At 41.7% G+C, this 14,037-nt stretch overlaps 1 long non-coding RNA gene across 1 annotated transcript; it reads right to left on the bottom strand.

Annotated features, from left to right (window-relative positions):
* Nucleotides 1-2,738: 2,738 nt before the first annotated feature.
* On the bottom strand, nt 2,739-9,430 carry LOC138979917 (uncharacterized). The gene is made up of 5 exons (XR_011460174.1): nt 9,159-9,430; nt 8,542-8,633; nt 6,714-6,938; nt 6,028-6,176; nt 2,739-4,699 (listed from the first exon to the last, which is right to left on the bottom strand). It is a non-coding gene; the product is annotated as an uncharacterized lncRNA (long non-coding RNA).
* Between the last annotated feature and the right edge of the window lie 4,607 nt (nt 9,431-14,037).

Genomic DNA, 14,037 nt, shown 5'->3' with positions numbered 1-14,037 from the left:
AATTATAAGAAGCAAACATTGCCAGACTGGCATTGAAATAAATGATGAAACAGAATGTCACACATGCAAACAGCATGATGTAGCACTGCACAAAGTAGCAACTAAGCAGTAGCATCTCTTATAGTACAAAGTTCTCAAGGAAAAGCACTTGAGTTTCAAGCACCAAACTTATCACACACCGTTTTAGTTTCATGAACTCCAACCAGTCCCATCGCCATTTGTTGGCTAGACCAGCATCAATAAGATCTGTCCATGCGTTTTCCGTCAAAACCGGTATCTTTGTCGCAGAAATCGTGTCACCACTTCATAATGCCTGCCAAAACGCGAGAACTTTTTTTTTATCGTGATGCAGAGCGAATCCGAAAGCGAAGAAACCTCACCTACGGGGTTTACCGCATAGCAGTTCAAAAACGCGTTCCGCTTAAAAAAAGTGTTTTTTTTTGTTTTTTTAATAAAAATTGCGGATTGACGGAATTTCCGTCAGACTTATTCTCAGATTGACGGATTTCAGTCAATTGACGGGCTACTTTCACCCATGGTCCTGTCTCTCTGTTCCCTTCACGTGTGTCCACCGCCTGTGTCCTGTCTCTCTGTTCCCTTCACGTGTGTCCATTGCCTGTGTCCTGTCTCTCTGTTCCCTTCACGTGTGTCCCCCGCCTGTGTCCTGTCTCTCTGTGCCCTTCACGTGTGTCCACCGCCTGTGTCCAGTCTCTTTGTTCCCTTCACGTGTGTCCACCGCCTGTGTCCTGTCTCTCTGTTCCCTTCACGTGTGTCCACAGCCTGTGTCCTGTCTCTTTGTTCCCTTCACGTGTGTCCACCGCCTGTGTCCTGTCTCTTTGTTCCCTTCACGTGTGTCCCCCGCCTGTGTCCTGTCTCTCTGTGCCCTTCACGTGTGTCCACCGCCTGTGTCCTGTCTCTTTGTTCCCTTCACGTGTGTCCACCACCTGTGTCCTGTCTCTCTGTTCCCTTCACGTGTGTCCACCGCCTGTGTCCTGTCTCTCTGTTCCCTTCACGTGTGTCCACCGCCTGTGTCCTGTCTCTCTGTTCCCTTCACGTGTGTCCACCGCCTGTGTCCTGTCTCTCTGTTCCCTTCACGTGTGTCCACCGCCTGTGTCCTGTCTCTTTGTTTCCTTCACGTGTGTCCACCGCCTGTGTCCTGTCTCTCGGTTCCCTTCACGTGTGTCCCCCGCCTGTGTCCTGTCTCTCTGTGCCCTTAACGTGTGTCCACCGCCTGTGTCTTGTCTCTTTGTTCCCTTCACGTGTGTCCACCGCCTGTGTCCTGTCTCTCTGTTCCCTTCACGTGTGTCCACCGCCTGTGTCCTGTCTCTTTGTTCCCTTCACGTGTCTCCACCGCCTGTGTCCTGTCTCTCTGTTCCCTTCACGTGTGTCCCCCGCCTGTGTCCTGTCTCTCTGTGCCCTTCACGTGTGTCCACCGCCTGTGTCCTGTCTCTTTGTTCCCTTCACGTGTGTCCACCGCCTGTGTCCTGTCTCTCTGTTCCCTTCACGTGTGTCCATCGCCTGTGTCCTGTCTCTCTGTTCCCTTCACGTGTGTCCACCGCCTGTGTCCTGTCTCTTTGTTCCCTTCACGTGTGTCCACCGCCTGTGTCCTGTCTCTTTGTTCCCTTCACGTGTGTCCACCGCCTGTGTCCTGTCTCTTTGTTCCCTTCACGTGTGTCCCCCGCCTGTGTCCTGTCTCTCTGTTCCCTTCACGTGTGTCCATCGCCTGTGTCCTGTCTCTCTGTTCCCTTCACGTGTGTCCACCGCCTGTGTCCTGTCTCTTTGTTCCCTTCACGTGTGTCCACCGCCTGTGTCCTGTCTTTTTGTTCCCTTCACGTGTGTCCATCACCTGTGTCCTGTCTCTTTGTTCCCTTCACGTGTGTCACTGGGCGAAAAGTGGCGTTTTGTATCTTACAAAACTACTCAAAATCCCAACAAAACTTCAAGTTTCAATGGGTTTATCACATTTTGGTGTTCACGACAACGCCAGATTTTGATTGGATTTTGTTGAAGTTATCGCAGCGAAATTGCCTCGAATTTCAGCGCGTTTTGCGACGGTCAAAACATCATGTTAAACCATGTTACAGCATGTCTGTAACATGCAAAAATTCCAAGTTTTGATGGCATTAAAGCTTTGGTTTAACGCCAAGTAACATCATGTTATCGTAGACTTAACTTGCAAAACTGCTTGTTTTGGTGGTGTTACAGCTTGCTTGTAATGTGATTAACATCATGTTATCGTAGACTTAACTTGCAAAACTGCTTGTTTTGGTGGTGTTACAGCTTGCTTGTAATGTGATTAACATCATGTTATCGTAGACTTAACTTGCAAAACTGCTTGTTTTGGTGGTGTTACAGCTTGCTTGTAATGTGATTAACATCATGTTATTGCTGGTATAACATGCAAAACCCCATGTTATGTTGGTGTTAAAGCTTGCTCAAATGCCTATTAACTCCATGTTATGTTGGTGTTAAAGCTTGCTCAAATGCCTATTAACACCATTTTAGTTGGTGTAAGGCTTGATTATTAATGTAAAAACCATGTTATGACGTTCACATAATTGTTTTCCACTGGATGGAATTTTGTGGAAAAGAAAGCATGTTGTTTGGGAATTGTGTGCGGGTTTCATGCTTGGATATTGCACTATGCTGACTTGTCACAGGTCAATTTACATTTAACAATATTAGTTTTCAAATGCATCATCCTTCACACATTATGTAAACATCTTTAACATTAACACTTTGGTTGTAAAATGATTGCACTTTATTCAAACAGGACAAAAACAAAAATGCTGATTCACAATGTACAATAGCAAAGGACTATTTTGAGTGGAGACAGTGTTCATCCACACTATAGATGCCCTGTGAAAACATTGGCCATAGATATATGTGAATTACTTCCCTTGGGTATGAACATTTATGAATGATTAAATGGGTGAAAGAAGGCCACACAAAATGAAAATCAGTAAATAACAAAATCACTTCCCTTGTGAGTAAGAACAGTAATACCATGTTCCAACTTTTTGCTAAAAATTCGCCCACAATGTGACCTTCAAAGTTAACAAGAAGAGCAAACGCTCGATCGAGTCACTTTCGCAGTTCTGAATATTATATGAGGCATCAGATGGACAGGAAGAAATTGCTATTCACAACACAATGAGTCACGTTCACATAAAATTTGAGCCCGGTCACTTTTATAGTTTCCGAGAAAAGCCCAACGTTAAGTTGTGTGTTGCCGAACAGAAAAGGCTAGTTATCTCCCTTGTTTTTCTGATAACGTTCGTAAAAGGCTACAGATGTAAATACTTTGATGTAAAGAATAATCCTACAAAGTTTCAATCACATCCGATGAACTTTGTCAAAGATATAAAATGTCTAATTTTTCCTTTGACATTGACCTGTGACCTTGAAAAAGGTCAAAGGTCAACGAAACCATCGTTAAAGTGTAGAGGTCATTGGAGGTCACGACTAAACAAAATATGAGCCCGATCGCTTTGATAGTTTCCGAGAAAAGTCCAACGTTAAGGTGGTGTCTACGGCCGGCCGGCCGGCCGGCCGGACGGACGGCCGGCCGGACAGACTAACACTGACCGATTACATAGTCACTTTTTCTCAAGTGACTCAAAAAGGGGTAACTGAACTTCATGTTTGGATGTCATGGAGTCATGGAGTCCAACATGAAGAAATGTATAAGAACACAAGAATGTATGCATGACAAAGAACAAATGTTTATTTTTGAATGTTTTATGTATGTTATTATTACGGACACAAAAGCTCAGCAATGCAATTTCTCTTTTAGAGATTAATAAAGTTATTTTATTGTATTGTATTGTATTGTATGTCAGTAAATTTTGAAAGCCCTAGATTCATAAACATCTGAAAACTGCTCAACGTCTTTGCATCACGGCACATTAATAAAAGTAAGAGTTAGTAAGACTGGCCTAACTGCTATGGTGAGGCAGTAATAACTCGTTGATGAAGAATTATTTGAATTCTGAATTTCGAACAAACAAATACAGTGTCCTTCCAAACACCCTTTTCAGGCCTCCAAGAATAAAAAAAATAAGCTGGTCTTATAAAGGAGGAAATCTGCTTAATATCTAGGTAAATGTACAACAGGTTGTGAACAGAAAATCCAAAAATGTAAGGTCTGAAAAGCGGGGAAGTTTGAAAAGGGGGGAAGGGGGGGACCTAAAATGTGACGATCATAACAACCATAATTTATCTAACAAAGTTCATTCTGAAATCTTCTTCAGCGTTTGATTATGGAGAGACTAAATCCTCAGTTCAGATGTGGTCTTAACTCCTTGTCTCCCAGGTACACACAGTCACTATGTACATTGCATCTGTTATCATTCGGCACATATCTGCATCCTGCTTAGACTGTTAGCTTCAGTCGCTTCCTGTAACGTTGATCTAACGCCAGGATTCTAGCCTGTTGATACAGTTTCTACAATTCTGAGTGACCTGCTGCAGCACAGCTGGTCTCGGCTTAAAAAATCTTGGTCAACATAGATGGGGTACAAAGTGTTAAAATAAAGCGTCCTTCCAAAGTTGATGACAGGTCCCCAGAGTATTCACAAAATTATATGGTACTGGAACTGGAAGCCTTGCACGGCGACGAAAAAGATGTCCACGCCTACATGAAGAAGCATCCTTCACGGCTTCAGCGGAAACAGTCGGCTGGGGATGAGGACAGCACCTATGTAAAAAATATAGACAAGAACAAAATATATGTCAATGGGAAAACAAAGAAACAAGTAGAGAAGGACCTCCCCACCTTTACACAGTGAAAATGAAAAACACATGTGAATGTACTTATGTTTTAAATCTCCCCCCCCCCACCCCCCCCCCCCCAATTAAGACCAATTATCCAAGATATTTTTCAGTCCTCAAAGGAGAATTTCACTGTTCTCACGGAACCCTGAAGAAAACTGAGCTGTGCTAATATATTACATAACTGCAAACATCCCTCAAATTCAATATTGCAAGCCACTATACATTTCTCATAAAGGCACTTCATGCTCACGTGTGAAAACTAACATAAGTTTACAAGTGTGTATCTACTTATAATAATAATAATAATAGCGGGCATTTATAAAGCGCCTTTTTAGAAGTTCAAAGCGTGTATAAAAAAATTCATACAATCACTGTCAGATTCAAACAACACATCATGCACATCTCACATCCCCAGACTCTATGCTAAGGCCAAAAAAAAAGAAGTCTGTTTACGGTATCCCGACCGACCCTATTTTTTTGCGCGACCCTAGACTTTTTTTTGGCATTTGGGGAAAAAAAAAAATCAAAATTTTAAAACAAAGTTTGTTTTTTGGCAAAATAATTTGATGTTTTTTGGAGAAAAAAAAAATCCCGACCTACCGACCCTATTTTTTGGGCCGATGTTACCGTAAACAGACTATTTTTTTGTTTGGCCTAAGGAACTATCCATAATGTTGTTGGAACAAGTGAGTTTTCAAATTGGACTTAAAAGATGAAATGTATGGAGAGTGACGTAATAGAAAGGGGAGTGAATTCCATAACTGAGGGCCATGATATGAAAACGTGCGGAAGCCATGAGCCTTGCGTTTAAAGCAACCTTGACGGAGAAGTCGAGCATCAGCAGAAGAATGAAGGGTGCGAGAGGGAGACCAGTTCCGAAAGATAGGCAGGTGCCGATTCAGAGATGATCTTGTAGCAGAAGCAGGCAGCTTTATACCTAATACGTTGAGACACAGGAAGCCAGTGAAGTTCTTTCATGAGAGGAGTGCTGCAGAGTGTTGTACTTTTTGCAAGGGTTGGAGAGTGGAGTCAGGGCAGCCTATGAGAAGGGATTTGCTGTAATCTAATCTACACAGAATGCAGGATGTAACGAGAGTTTTAGTGCCATCAACAGTCAGAAATGTTCTTGTGGAACCTATTCTTCTAGTTCTAATGTAGTACCTGTTTGTAGTGAACTCACCAGCAGGAGTATTGCATACATAATTACGCATTACTGAATTAAAGTAACTATTTTCAAAGCTTCTCGCTTACCTTGGAATAGTGTCAAGCAGCTTATGTTGTGTCTAGATCAGCAATCAGATCTTCACACTCAGCCTGCACTTGCTGAAAACTGGACATGCCTGTATCTCAATCAAGCTGTTGTTGCGGAGACAACGGAATCATGCTCAAGTCAGGTCCAACTGAAATAAAAGCATATTGTTAGCTGATAAATGATTTGATCAAGCAAAACCATGCGGTATTTTTTTAATAAAATATTTTGTATACCCCGCTAATGCAAAAATAATGTACTTATTTACTATCAGCATTAATTTTAGCTGGTCATTCAAACCAGAGCTTGTTCTAGAACTCCACAAGAACAACAATGGCAGTTGGCAATGGCACTGGCAGAATACAGATCAAAACAATATTAGTATTAGCCTCACCAAGGGTTGACTTCCCATCAAAATGAATGACGGACTGAATCAAACTTCAGAGACATTACAATTTTTCACAACGATTTTTTCAGCAAACAGCCATGTTTTAATACCTGTACAAATGTATCAGTGATATCACTATGAGTATGACAGTATGACAGTGTGGTAAGCTTACCGACGATTCGTTCAGTATAGTCTTTCTATGTAAGTAGTGGTCCAGTGAACGATACCTTCCGCCTGTGGTTCGAGACAGAGATTAAGTTGAAACTTAATTCGAGAAGCCAAACACTGACGAATACTTACGTATTTTGAGCAAAACCCACGCACGTCGACCACAAGTTGATGTCTGCTGGAGTACGTAATCATAACGTAGAGGACAACAGTTTCACTTGGCTGGCTTCGGTTATTCCCACCTGTATCTGTTCCTTGCTGTTCTCCAAGAGACACCATGGTGCAGCAAGCTGAAGGGTGTCCTGTCGTATTTCCTCGAAGTTGTAGTAGGCAACCAGGAGGTGGGGGGCGACTGACCTGCAGCAGAATTCAAATCAATTAGTCAAGTCACTATGACATATCTTTATTGTTATCGCCACACGACGGGCGCTGTGGCGGGGTGGTAAGACGTCGGCCTCGTAATCGGAAGGTCGAGGGTTCGAATCCCGGCTGCGGCCGCCTGGTGGGTTAAGAGTGGAGATTTTTCCGATCTCCCAGGTCAACTTGTGTGCAGACCTGCTAGTGACTTATCCCCCTTCGTGTGTACAGTAGTCCCTTCCATTTCCGGCCCTTTCGTGGGCGTGAACCTACCCGGAGCGGCCAGCTTTCCCATGACTAATGAGTTTTCCTTCTATAATTGACTCTTAATGGCCGTTAACCTGTCTGACGCGGTCAACGGTCACTGATTTTTGCCCTAAGGTGCCCCTCTTACTCGACAGGAGCGGCCACTTAACGGCCACTTGTCACTTTCGCGGGCGAGCGCCTGTGGTGTGTGTGTGTGTGTGTGTGTGTGTGTGTGTTGTGTGCACAGACGGCACAGCACGAGCAGATGACATGAATACTTACGCATGCGCAAACTGTAAATACAGACATGCGCATACATGTACATTTACGGCAGTCACTTCCGGATCGATCACAGCTGATGTGAGTTTGAAACACTTGTTTATCTGACACTCAAATACATATATAATAATCCAAACAACACACATAGAAACATACGAAACAATAGCTTAGCCAAGACGATCGAGTTAAACACGCAAATAATTAAGATGTATAAACGAAAGCAAAACTAACAGAGACAATGAATCGGCGGCTCGTGGATGATCGCTTTCTTTTCTTCATGAAAATTTGATCGTGTTTTTTGAGTTTTTTTGGAGGAGGAGGGGGCCTGTAATGAACGGCCACCTGATATTTGCGGTCACCTTTGCAATGACTAATGGGTGACCGGATATGGCAGGTACTACTGTACACGCAACCACAAGACCAAGTGCGCACGGAAAAGATCCTGTAATCCATGTCAGAGTTCGGTGGGTTATGGAAACACGAAAATACCCAGCATGCTTCCTCCGAAAGCGGCGTGTGGCTGCCTAAATGGCGGGGTAAAAACGGTCATACACGTAAAAACACGAGTGTACATGGGAGTTTCAGCCCACGAACGCAGAAGAAGAAGTTATCGCCACACCAACCCTAAATTTTTCCTACCATACTGTATTTGTTATCCGAGAGAGAAAAAATCCATGTTGCAGACTCAACTGGAAAAATTCCCTTCTCCATCATCTAGTGGACAGAGCTCACATGATTTCAAACAAATCTTTTTTTAAAGTCACATACTTTGTGCGACAGTGTTAGTTTACTAGTATAACTGTAATTTATAAATAGCAAATTAAAAAATATCACTTATCAGATAATCAGCTAAATGCCTGGCAGATGACCCTCATTCAAAGTGAGTCGTGGCTAAACCATGAAACTAGAAAAACAGGTTATACCACAATATAAATCTCACACTGACAGCGGACAAAACTGAGAAAACACCCAGTATACATGTACCGGTACTCACAAAAGAGTTACAAGTAGCATATTATCACTATCAGAATCACTAATAGCATACTATACTGGGCAAATAACAGCAATTTTTACTCACTGGGGGTTTCCTGGCTGGAGTCTTTGGTGTTTCTACTGACTTCTGTAGCACATGGTTGGTTGGCAGACTTCCTGGAATGAGTGCTCGCTTGCCTGTAGGCCCAGCAAAAAAACATGCAAAGAAAATGTTCAAAATGCTGAGTCGAAATTATAAGTTAAATTAACTAAACAGACCTATACATTTAGATCTATTGAAATAGAAACAAGAATTAGTAAAACACACTACTGCAAATCTGTCAAGAATGAACAAGACTGACTCAGTGACCGAGTAAAACAACAAAAGAAATCTAAGTTCTACTTCTAACCCAGAAGTTTACTAGAATATATTCAAAAACACATTATCACAAGAACAAAGAGTGGTTTTTTCCCCCATTACCTAATAATTATAGCTCAGAATTACGCCTTTGTCAATGTATGATTCAGAATACGATTGTGTTATTTTTTGTCTGCGAGCTGTAAAAGTACTAGTTACTACAAGTTCAGTACAAGTACTAAGCTTCATACTGATTGATTGATACTACTAGAGCTTCGTCACTTGAAGCATTACAAGCAAAACAACACAGCACAGACAATCAGATGAAAGCTTATTTTCGCTATATTACTAGTTTTTTTACGTACCGTATTTGAAGCATGTTTCTTTGAAATGTCGGGAACATCCTCGCATTCTTCGGGTTGAAAAGCTTGTCAGCACGGTTTGATTTTGTGGAAGAGCAGCTCTCCATTCGGCATCCGCTTTTCCGTTTGGTATACCATGGAAAGTTATAAGCGTTGAAGATCTTAGTGAGCTCACGCTGCATCCAGGCATACAACAATTTGCACCGGGCATCTTGAAATCATGGTTCACTTCTCTGGCATCATCGAAAAATGGCGAAACGGAAGTGACTTTTTTCGGAATGCAGCTTTCTTCCGGTTGTCAGCACTTACCGCGAGCGCAGCGAGTTGATCCAGTCACAACTATGCGCCGGCATAGACCACTGATCTAACAAGAAAAATGTTCATTCAAAATGAACAGCGTCGATGCAATGTCCACCAAAGATTTATTTTGGGAAGTGTTAAAGGTTAGGGTCAAAAGTTAATGAATTGCATGTTGTGCTGGATATATATAAATGGTTTATTTCAGTCAATGCTTGCCATAATTGATCAAACAGCCACAAGAAAAAAAAACTTTTTAATTAAAAAATAGAGCTTGTTTGAAACAGGTAGAAAGGAAGAGTTGATATTGCAATATCTGTACGTGGGAATGTGGTGAAAAAGAGTGCTAAAAGTAGTAAGTCAGTCTCAGATCCATTTCAAATATTTATTGCAGAAAAACAAAATACAAATTACAAAAAAACACAGAACCATTACCAGGTGTCATAGGAATGTTTGAAAACAATAGTTTTAATTTTACACTGTAAATACAGGAATCAGAATTAAACACCTCAAACTGATTGGCACATGCATAATGAATCACCTGGAATTGCAACAGGGAGATACTGAAGTAATTGGAAACAAACATCTGAAATTGACAGAGAAACAATTGAAAATATAGTAGGGGAGACCGGGGCTAGTCCGCCCCCGGGGCACATCCGTCTTTGTCTGTTTATTCTTACGTTTGCCACCTTTTAGTCTTTCACACCATGTGAGAATGGTGTCCCTACTTCCCGCCATATCCTGCAGAAGTTCAGAGGTTGCGCGCCCATATATCGTGAGTACAGATCACAAAAAGTGTTTTTCTTCATTTTTGTAACATGAATGCATAGCAGTTGACTTAGGTTTTGATGCATTACCTCTGAGAACAAATACTTAGTCTTGGTGTCGAGTGAAAGTGCGTTAATTAAGGTCGAGTTCTGACGAAAGTTTTGCTTCTTCCTTCCCATGTTGTGCTCGCTATCTGGCACTATAGTTGCCTGCCCGTGCGGGGGCAAGTCCGCCTATTTGTCACGGGGCATGTTCGCCATGAAGAATGTGCAGGTGTGGGGAACAGTCCAGTTTACATCTGCCATAACTGTGACTCTGATGGTGACTCCATCTATTCTCGATGGTAAAGATTGCAGATTCATGTCTAAAAAAGACTGACGCCGATTTGTGTTACATTCTTTCGACATTCTTTTGTATTTTGTCATTGGCATTTTTGAACCTAAATATTGAAGGGAATTAAAAAAAGCTTTCCCACTGATCGGGTGCTTGTTTGACTGACTATGTGTGCGTGCGTGCGTGTGTGTATAAAGCTTGCCCACTACTAGTCTTGTACCTACTATGGGATGAGAGCGGCGGACTTGCCCCACCCTGTAGGCGGACTTACCCCGACTTGGGGCAAGTCCGCCTACGTTAGGGTAGGTCTACTTAAAGCAGTATGTACAACAAATGTTCATACGCAAATAAAAACTGTCTGCGCATTGATATCAGCCACACATTTGTCTTGATGTAAAATAAAAAATCAGTCTTCTAGTTCATCAAACTCACCAGTTATGCTACCAAAAGCATAAAAGTAGGCGGACTAGCCCCGGTCTCCCCTACCAGTTGACATGAGCGTACAATATTTTAATGGAAGTGCAATTTTAGCACGAAGCATCCGCAGGAGGATGCACTAACAATTACATAGTGCCACAAAATGTGTACGGACATTTCACAACCGTGCATTATTAGCACAGAACACATACATGGGGGCGCACAAAACATTATATTGTGACAATAATTTACACGAAACATTTCACAGTACATTTTTATGCATGGTGCATCTACTACAGGAGGGTGCTCCAACAATGATGCATAGTGCCAACATTTAGCGCAAACTTTTGACAAAAGTGCATTATTACCACAAAGCGCATACAGCGATTATATAGTAGCAAGTTGCACTAAACATTTGAACAAAATGCATTTTGTTCAAATGTTAACAGCACAGCACCAAGTTTTGCATAAGTGCACAACAGCACTGACCATTTCACAAAAGTGCATATAACAGCTGTGACAATTTTACAAAAGTGCATTGACCATTTCAGGCAGATGGCTAACATGCAGATTTCGCTTTGTCTGTCTTTCTTTGAAAAGTAGGCATGTTCAAGATCGATGAAGTCATGAGCAATTGGGTTAGATGACAGAAAAGATTCAAAAACGTCAGATTCAGTTAGATGACAGAAAAGATTCAAAAACGTCAGATTCAGTGTTTTGGGCACTGTTGAACAGGAACATTCTCTCCTGTTCAACAAATGTGGGTTCAATTCAAAAGCAACATTGTCACAGATAGGCTAGTGTTACATTTCTGAAAGTTTCAAAAACATCTTCCATGTGTTGGTTACTGTTGAACAGAGGCATATTTTCCTGTTCAAAAAAGTCTGACACAAATTTTCGTAGTTGTGGGTTAAGGTTCGATCTATACCGTCATTCAAACGAATCGTAGAACCGTCATTGTCACAGACAGTGTTACATTTCTGTTTTACATTCAAACGAGTCGTAGAAGTAGTAGTAGATTTGCGTTTGGTTGTTTTTATATTTAGTCAAGTTTTGACTAAATATTTTAACATCGAGGGGGAATCGAAACGAGGGTCGTGGTGTATGTGCGTGCGCGTGTGTGTGTGTGCGTGTGTGTGTGTGTGTGTGTGTGTGTGTGTAGAGCGATTCAGACTAAACTACTGGACCGATCTTTATGAAATTTGACATGAGAGTTCCTGGGTATGAAATCCCCGAAAGTGTTTTTCATTTTTTTGATAAATGTCTTTGATGACGTCATATCCGGCTTTTCGTGAAAGTTGAGGCGGCACTGTCACGCCCTCATTTTTCAACCAAATTGGTTGAAATTTTGGTCAAGTACTCTTCGACGAAGCCCGGGGTTCGGTATTGCATTTCAGCTTGGTGGCTTAAAAATTAATTAATGACTTTGGTCATTAAAAATCTGAAAATTGTAAAAAAAATTAAAAATTTATAAAACGATCCAAATGTACGTTTATCTTATTCTCCATCATTTGCTGATTCCAAAAACATATAAATATGTTATATTCGGATTAAAAACAAGCTCTGAAAATTAAATATATAAAAATTATTATCAAACTTTTTTTTTCGAAATCAATTTAAAAACACTTTCATCTTATTCCTTGTCGGTTCCTGATTCCAAAAATATATAGATATGATATGTTTGGATTAAAAACACGCTCAGAAAGTTAAAACGAAGAGAGGTACAGAAAAGCGTGCTATCCTTCTCAGCGCAACGAATACCCCGCTCTTCTTGTCAATTCCACGTGCACTGCCTTTGCCACGGGCGGTGGAGTGACGATGCTACGAGTATACGGTCTTGCTGCGTTGCGTTGCGTTCACTTTCATTCTGTGAGTTCGACAGCTACTTGACTAAATATTGTATTTTCACCTTACGCGACTTGTTTCTTTTAGATTCCTGTCACTCATACCAGCAGTATTGATTGAGGTACATAACTCTGTTGATGTACAGGGATGACTTGTTTGTAATGAATCCTTGTTTCCTCCACATTGAGTTTGCATTGCAGTTGGACAGAAATGAACAGGTGTTAATTGATAAACACATTGATAATGGCTTTTGAGAAAATCAATCAATTCTGCAAAGGAATTAACTTGATGACATCAAAACTGCAGCGCCATTTGAAGAATGGTTACCATTTCTGTTTCTTTGATGGGAATCAAACAAATAAAAACTTTGACTATCCAAGTTACCATGAATGCTCATTTTCTTTCCAAGCACCTAGCCAATGGAACACACTACCTCTCCCCCTCCGTCAACAACAGTCCCTCGAATCATTCAAATCTGCACTTAAGACATTCCTTTTTTCCAAATAATCCATGCATTCTACACTGCCCACCCCATCCCACCCTGAATAACTACAGGTACATATTTTAATGGTTGATGGTGTGTGTGTGCTAGTGACTTTAAGTCTCCGTGTGTGTGAATGAGTGTATGTGCGCCTTGAGTCGCCTGTTGGTGAGATATGTGCGCGTTATAAATATTCGTATTATTATTATTATTATTAGTTGACCGTCCTGAAAAGTAGCAAGGATATAATTTGAGACGATAAACGCCTGATGCAATACATCCTCAAGGTCAGTCAACTCAAAACCTTCATCATTCGCAACATCAGTAGGCAACACAGCGGGATTCGTATGTCCAGAAATCATGTCGAAAAAATATTCCATTTCAAAAGCATGTCCAACCACAGTTGTTGGCAAGTGTTCGTGTCCGAGGTAGCCTTCAGTGTGTGTATATATGTATTCATGTGACAGAGAGCGTGACCTCATTCTTCAATCCTCTCTCTCTCTTCTTTCTCATTCGAACGCACACACGCAAGAACGTAGCCTACGCACGCATGCACGCGCGCGCACACACACACACACACACACACACCCCGCTGACGCACAAACCACGCACTCACACACTGACTGTCGGCAGGCATATCTTTTTGTTACATTTAGTCAAGTTTTGACTAAATGTTTTAACGTAGAGGGGGGAATCGAGACGAGGGTCGTGGTGTATGTGCGTGTGTGTGTGTGTGTGTGT

This window comes from Littorina saxatilis, linkage group LG11 (assembly GCF_037325665.1).
Source record: "Littorina saxatilis isolate snail1 linkage group LG11, US_GU_Lsax_2.0, whole genome shotgun sequence".
In the NCBI taxonomy this organism is placed as follows: domain Eukaryota; kingdom Metazoa; phylum Mollusca; class Gastropoda; order Littorinimorpha; family Littorinidae; genus Littorina; species Littorina saxatilis.
Note: the sequence above shows the minus strand (reverse complement) of the source record. Positions and strands in the feature narration are given on the sequence as shown.